This window comes from Arachis hypogaea, chromosome 17, assembly GCF_003086295.3.
Source record: "Arachis hypogaea cultivar Tifrunner chromosome 17, arahy.Tifrunner.gnm2.J5K5, whole genome shotgun sequence".
NCBI classification, from domain to species: domain Eukaryota; kingdom Viridiplantae; phylum Streptophyta; class Magnoliopsida; order Fabales; family Fabaceae; genus Arachis; species Arachis hypogaea.
This window is the reverse complement of record NC_092052.1, coordinates 99107190-99114188: the sequence shown is the minus strand read 5'-3', so window position 1 is coordinate 99114188 and position 6999 is coordinate 99107190. Positions and strand designations below refer to the sequence as shown.

General features: G+C 38.3%; 1 non-coding gene across 1 annotated transcript; it reads left to right on the top strand.

Moving 5' to 3' along the window:
- The first annotated feature begins 982 nt into the window (after window positions 1–982).
- On the top strand, window positions 983–1090 carry LOC112768349 (small nucleolar RNA R71). Its single transcript, XR_003185785.1, has one exon. It is a non-coding gene; the product is annotated as a small nucleolar RNA R71 (small nucleolar RNA).
- The last annotated feature ends 5909 nt before the right edge of the window (window positions 1091–6999 follow it).

The following is a 6999-nucleotide window of genomic DNA, read 5'->3' as shown; positions in this document are numbered from 1 at the left end:
TTCAGTAAATCTTCATCCTCTTCAGAAGAAGAATACTCATCAGAGCTCATGAATGGTAGAAGTAAATTCAATAGAATTTCTTGGTCTCTGTATAAGCCTCAGATTCTCATGGTTCCTCATTAGGGAACTCCTTGGAGGCCAGTGGCCATCCATTGAGGCCTTCCTCAGTGGAAATAACTGCCTTTCACTCCTTTGTGCATTCGGCCATGTGGGACGTGTTTATGGCCTTGCATTCTCTCTTTGGGTTCTCTTCTGTATTGCTTGGGAGGGTGCTAGGAGGAGTTTTAGTAATTTTCTTACTCAGCTGACCCACTTGTGCCTCCAAATTTCTAATGGAGGACCTTGCTTCAGTCATGAAACTGAGCGTGGTCTTGGATAGATCAGAGACTACAGTTGCTAAGTCAGAGTGGCTCTGGTTAGAATTCTCTGTCTGTTGCTGAGTAGATGATGGAAAAGGCTTGCTATCGCTAAACCTATTTCTTCCACCATTACTGTTGTTGAAGCCTTGTTGAGGTCTCTGTTGGTCCTTCCATGAGAGATTTGGATGATTTCTCCATGAAGGATTATAGGTGTTTCCATAGGGTTCTCCCATGTAATCACCTCTTCCATTGCTGGGTTCTCAGGATCATAAGCTTCTTCTTCAGATGAAGCTTTTTTGGTACTGCCTATTACTGCTTGCATTCCAGACAGACTCTGAGAAATCATATTGACTTGCTGAGTCAATATTTTGTTCTGAGCCAATATGGTATTCATAGTATCAATCTCAAGAAATCCTTTCTTCTGATTTGTCCCATTATTCACAAGATTCATTTCAAAAGTGTACATGAATTGGTTATTTACAACCATTTCAATGAGTTCCTAAAGAGATCCTTTCTGCAGGCATCTTTTTCAGATGAAGAGATCCTCCAGCAGATCTGTCCAATGACATCTTGGATAGTTTAGATAGACCATCATAGAAGATACCGATGATGCTCCATTCTGAAAGCATGTCAGAAGGACACCTTCTGATCAATTGCTTGTATCTTTCCCAAGCTTCATAGAGGGATTCACCTTCCTTCTGTCTGAAGGTCTGGACTTTCACTCTAAGCTTACTCAATTTTTGAGGTGGAAAGAATTTGGCCAGAAAAGCACTGACCAGCTTTTCCCAAGAGTTCAGGCTTTCCTTAGGTTGTGAATCCAACCATATTCTAGCTCTGTCTCTTACAGCAAAGGGAAAAAGCATAAGCCTGTAGACCTTGGGATCAACCCCATTGGTCTTGACAGTGTCACAGATTTGCAAGAATTCAGCTAAGAACTGATGAGGATCTTCCAATGGAAGTCCATAAAACTTGCAATTCTGTTGCATTAGAGAAACTAATAGAGGTTTAAGCTCAAAGTTGTTTGCTCCAATGGCAGGAATTGAGATGCTTCTCCCATAGAAGTCGGGAGTAGGTGCAGTAAAGTCACCAAGCACCTTCCTTGCATTATTGGCATTATTGTTATTTTCGGCTGCCATGTCTTCTTCTTGATTTAAAATTTCTGTTAGGTCCTCTACAGAGAGTTGTGCTTTAGCTTCTCTTAGCTTTCTCTTCAAGGTCCTTTCAGGTTCAGGATCAGCTTCAACAAGAATGCCTTTGTCTTTGCTCCTGCTCATATGAAAGAGAAGAGAAGAAAGTATGGAATTCTCTATGTCACAGTATAGAGATTCTTTGAGGTGTCAGAGAAAGAGAAGAATGGAAGGATGAGGTAGAGAAGAGAGACTTCGAACGTATCAAGAGGGAGAGAGTTCGAATTGCACATTGAGGAGGAGTGTTAGTCCCTTAAATAGAAGAATGTGAGAAGGGGGGAAGAATTTTCGAAATAAAATTTTTTTTAATTAAAAAAATTTTGAAAAATTGGTTGATGATTTTCGAAAATTAAAATTGAGAATGTAGTTAAGTGATTTTGAAAAAGATTTTGAAATTAGGAATAAAAAAGATATGATTGAAAATTATTTTTAAAAAAGATGTGGTTGAGAAGATATGATTGAGAAAATATGGTTTTAAAAAGATATGATTGACAAACAATTAAAAAGATTTGATTTTTAAAATTAATGACTTGGCTAATAAGAAATTTAAAAGATATGATTCTAAAATTCAATTATTGAACCTTTCTTAACAAGGAAGAAATTTTTGAATCAAATCACTAATTGATAGCAAGGATTTTTTTGAAAATAGTAAGAAAAAAAATGGAAAGGATTTGATTTTGAAAAGATATGATTGAAAAGATACGATTTGAAAAAGATTTGATTTAAAAAAAATTATGAAAATTTGAAAAAGATTTGAATTAAAAATAAAATCTCCTCTCCTGTGCCATCCTGGCATTAAACGCCCAGAATGGTATCCATTCTGGCGTTTAACGCCCAAAATACTACCCTTTTGGGCGTTTAACGCCTAGCCAGGTACCCTGGCTGGCGTTTAAACGCCAGATTTCCTTCCTCACTGGGCGTTTTGAACGCCCAGCTTTTTCTCTATGATTCCTCTGCTGTATGTTCTGAATCTTCAATTCTCTGTATTATTGACTTGAAAAGACATAATTTTGAAAATTTTTGAATTTTGTTTTTAAAAAAAACAACAAAATGAAACTAATAATGTAAAACTAAGATCAAATAAACAATGTATACAGGACACCAAACTTAGAAATTTTCATATTAGAAATACTAACAAATTGAGAATGCATATGAGAAACAACAAAACACACAAAACAAGAGGATTTAAAGATCAGAGCAAGGAAATCATCAAGAACAACTTGAAGATTAATGAAGAACAAAATTCATATATTCGAAATATGCAAGGAAATAAATAAAACATGCAGGACACCAAACTTAAAAATTGACACCAGACTTAAACAAGAAACACAAATTATTTTTGTATTTGTGATTTTAAATTTTTTTTTTGTAATTTTTCGAAAATTATTTGGAAAAAGAAAATAAAGAATTCAAAATTCTTAATGAGAATTCCAGGAATCATGCAATGTTAGTCTAAAACTTCGGTCCAGGAATTAGACATGGCTTACTAGCCAGCCAAGCTTTCAGTGAAAGCTTCGGTCCAAAACACTAGACATGGCCATTGGCCAGCCAAGCTTTAGCAGATCATTACATTCAACAGCAAGATTGATAGAAATCAATAAGCTCTTGTGATGATAAGTTGAAACCTCGGTCCAAAAGATTAGACATGGCTTCACAGCCGGCCAGACTTCAACAGATCATCATGAAACTCTAGAATTCATTCTTAAAAATTCTGAAGACATAGAATAATTTATTTTTTTGAAAATTTTTCGAAAATAAAAAGCTTTAAAAATAAAATAAAATTACCTAGTCTGAGAAACAAGATGAACCGTCAGTTGTCCAAACTCGAACAATCCCCGGCAATGGCGCCAAAAACTTAGTGCATGAAATTGTGATCTCTAAAACGGCGCCAAAAACTTGGTACGCACGTTCATAATCTCAATTCTTTTCCACAACTCCGCACAACTAACCAGCAAGTGTACTGGGTCGTCCAAGTAATAAACCTTACATGACTAAGGGTCGATCCCACGGAGATTGTCGGCTTGAAGCAAGCAATGGTCATCTTGTAAATCTCAGTCAGGTAGATTCAAATGGTTATGAGGTTTTGATAATTAAAATATAAATAAAATACAAGATAAGATAGAAATACTTATGTAATTCATTGGTGGGATTTCAGATAAGCGTATGGAGATGCTTGTTGCTTTTGAATCTCTGCTTTCCTATTGCCTTCATTCAATCATTCATACTCCTTCCCATGGCAAGCTGTATGTTGGGTATCACCGTTGTCAATGGCTACCCCCCGTCCTCTCAATGAAAATAGTCCAAATGCGCTGTCATCGCACAGCTAATCAACTGTTGGTTCTCGATCATGTTGGAATAGGATCCATTGATCCTTTTGCGTCTGTCACTACGCCCAACACTCACGAGTTTGAAGCTCGTCACAATCATCCCATCCCAGATCCTATTCGGAATACCACAGACAAGGTTTAGACTTTTCGGATCTCAGGAATGGCTACCATTAATTCTAGCCTTTACCACGAAGGTTCTAATCTTAGATTAGAAACCCAAGAGATATGCATTCAAGCTCGTTTTCATGTAGAACGGAAGTGGTTGTCAGGCACGCGTTCATAGGTGAGAATGGTGATGAGTGTCACTAGTTCATCACATTCATCATGTTGAAGTGCGAATGGATATCTTAGAGAAGAAGTAGGCATGAATTGAATAGAAAAATAATAGTAATTGCATTAATTCATGAAGAATAACAGAGCTCCACACCTTGATCTATGGGGTGTAGAAACTCCACCGTTGAAAATACATAAGAACAAGGTCTAGGCATGGCCGAATGGCCAGCCTCCCAAAGAGGGTTCAATCATCAAAACATGATTCAAAGATGATCAAAAGATGAAAATACAATAGTGAAAGGTCCTATTTATAATAAACTAGTAGCCTAGGGTTTACAGAAATAAGTAATTAATGCAAAAATCCACTTTCGGGCCCACTTGGTGTGTGCTTGGGATGAGCATTGAAGCTTTCATATGTAGAGACTTTTCTTGGAGTTAAATGCCAGCTTTGGGGTCAGTTTGGGCGTTTAACTCCAGCTTTTATGCCAGTTCTGGCGTTTTGATGCCAGAATTTTTATGCTGACTTGGAATGCCGGTTTGGGCCATCAAATCTCGGGAAAAGTATGGACTATTATATATTTCTGAAAAGCCCAGGATGTCTACTTTCCAACTCAATTGAGAACGTGCTAATTGAGTTTTTGTAGCTCCAGAAAAGCCACTTCGAGTTCAGGGAGGTCAGAATCCAACAGCATCTGCAGTCCTTTTTCAGCCTCTGAATCAGATTTTTGCTCAGGTCCCTCAATTTTAGCCAGAAAATACTTGAAATCACAGAAAAATACACAAACTCATAGTAAAGTCCAGAAATGTGAATTTTGAATAAAAACTAATAAAAATATACTAAAAAGTAATTAAAACATACTGAAAACTACCTAAAAACAATGCCAAAAAGCGTATAAATTATCCGCTCATCAATTGCTATCATGGTTTTTGATTTCCCCTTCTCTATTGAGGGGCAAGCAAAAGAATGGTTCTACTCCCAACCTGATGAAGTGGTGAAAGAATGGGACCTATTGAGAAGAGAGTTCTTAGATAAGTTCTTTCCTCTGGAGAAGACCGACTACATCCAGAAGGAAATTTCTGGTATAATACAAAGAGAACAAGAGACACTCTATGAATATTGGACTCGATTTAAGAGGTTGTTGGAACTTTGTCCACATCATGGGTTGGACACTCATTTGCTCATTAGCTAATTCAATGGAGGTCTTTGTGCATCGGATAAGAGATTGCTCACCGCCTCTAGTGGTGGTTCTCTTTCTAAGAACAAGAAGGCAGCGGAAGCATGGAGTTTGATCAATGATATCACCGAAGCTACCCAACATGTCAGAGTGAGGAACAATCCTCCCAAGAGTATGGTGGAAGCACCTCCTTCCAACTTGACTTTGACTAAAGTGCTTGGAGAAATGACCACTCTCCTCAAGGAGATTCACCAAGGACAAAAGGCATCTCAATCAATCCAAGCCATCCAAGTCTCACCTCAAATCCTCCAACTTGAAGGACCTCCAATAGTGTGTGGGGTGTGCTCTTATACCTCACACTACACCGACCAATTCCCTCAAGTCCATGGGGATTACACTCTTTTGCGGTAGCCAATAACTACAACAACCGCCCACCCTATCAATCTCAAGGTCAAAGTAATTACTCCCATGGTAATAGCTCTAATCAAGGGTGGAGAGACAATGCTCAAGGAAATAACCACAATCAAAGATGGAACCAAGGCAACTCATCTTCTCAATACCACAACAACAATCAACCTTCTTCTTAATACCACAACAATACCTACCAAACCAATCAAAACCACCATTACCAACCATACCAACACTCACAACAAAACTAAAACAACAACCATAGATACCAAACGCCTCACCAAAGATAACAAACCAATCAACCTTCTTTCTCTCCCACAAACCAAGGTGATGACTCTCACCGTGCACTCTACCAAGAACAAGAGAGACTTACGGCTATGAGAGAGAAAAATGAAGAGAACACTAGGAATCTTAATGCACAAGTTGGCACTATGAGTGCTCAAATATCCTCCATAGTCGAGATTCTCTCAAGGTTGGCCCTACCTGCTACCAATAATACCAACACCAACCAATAGCCTCTAGCTCATCTAGCCTTTCTTCCCAACCTATCCCAAACCCAAGGGGTAGCATCAATGCAATTACCTTGAGGAGTGGAACAACGCTTGAGGAAGTTGAGCCCAAGCCTATCAAGTTGGTAGAGGATGTTCCTAATGTAGAAGTTGGTGAAATAATAGAGATAGATGAAGATGAAAAGGAGGAAGAAGTTGCAAAGGAGGAAGAAGAACAATTGAGGGCCAAGGAACCGAAAAGGAAGAATAACTTAGAGGAACAAATTCCTATACCTTTTCCTACAATAGCTAAGAAGGCCAAGAAGTATGAGGAGCTTGATCCCAACATAGTGCAAATCTTCAAGAATGTGGAAGTAACTATCCCACTCTTTGATGCCATACATTAAGTCCTGAAATATGCTAAGTTCCTTAAAGATGTGTGCACTCACAAAGAGAAGATTAGTGGACTAGGGATGAATCTATTAGGTAATTCTATTTCTTCCATGATGGATGATTTTCCTGAAAAATATAGTGATCCCGGTCCTTGCTTGGTATCTTGTATGATTGGTGAGATTCAACTTAAGGATTGCATGTGCGACCTAGGGTCGTGTGTGAGCATTATGCCACTCTCGATTTATGAGAAATTGAACCTTGCACCGTTGAAGTGATCCGGGGCTAGGTTTGTGCTGTGGACAAGAGTATAATTTCAGTTGTGGGTATTGTTGAGAATGTATTGGTGAGAATTTAGGACTTAATTTTTCCGGTGGATTTCTATATCTTAG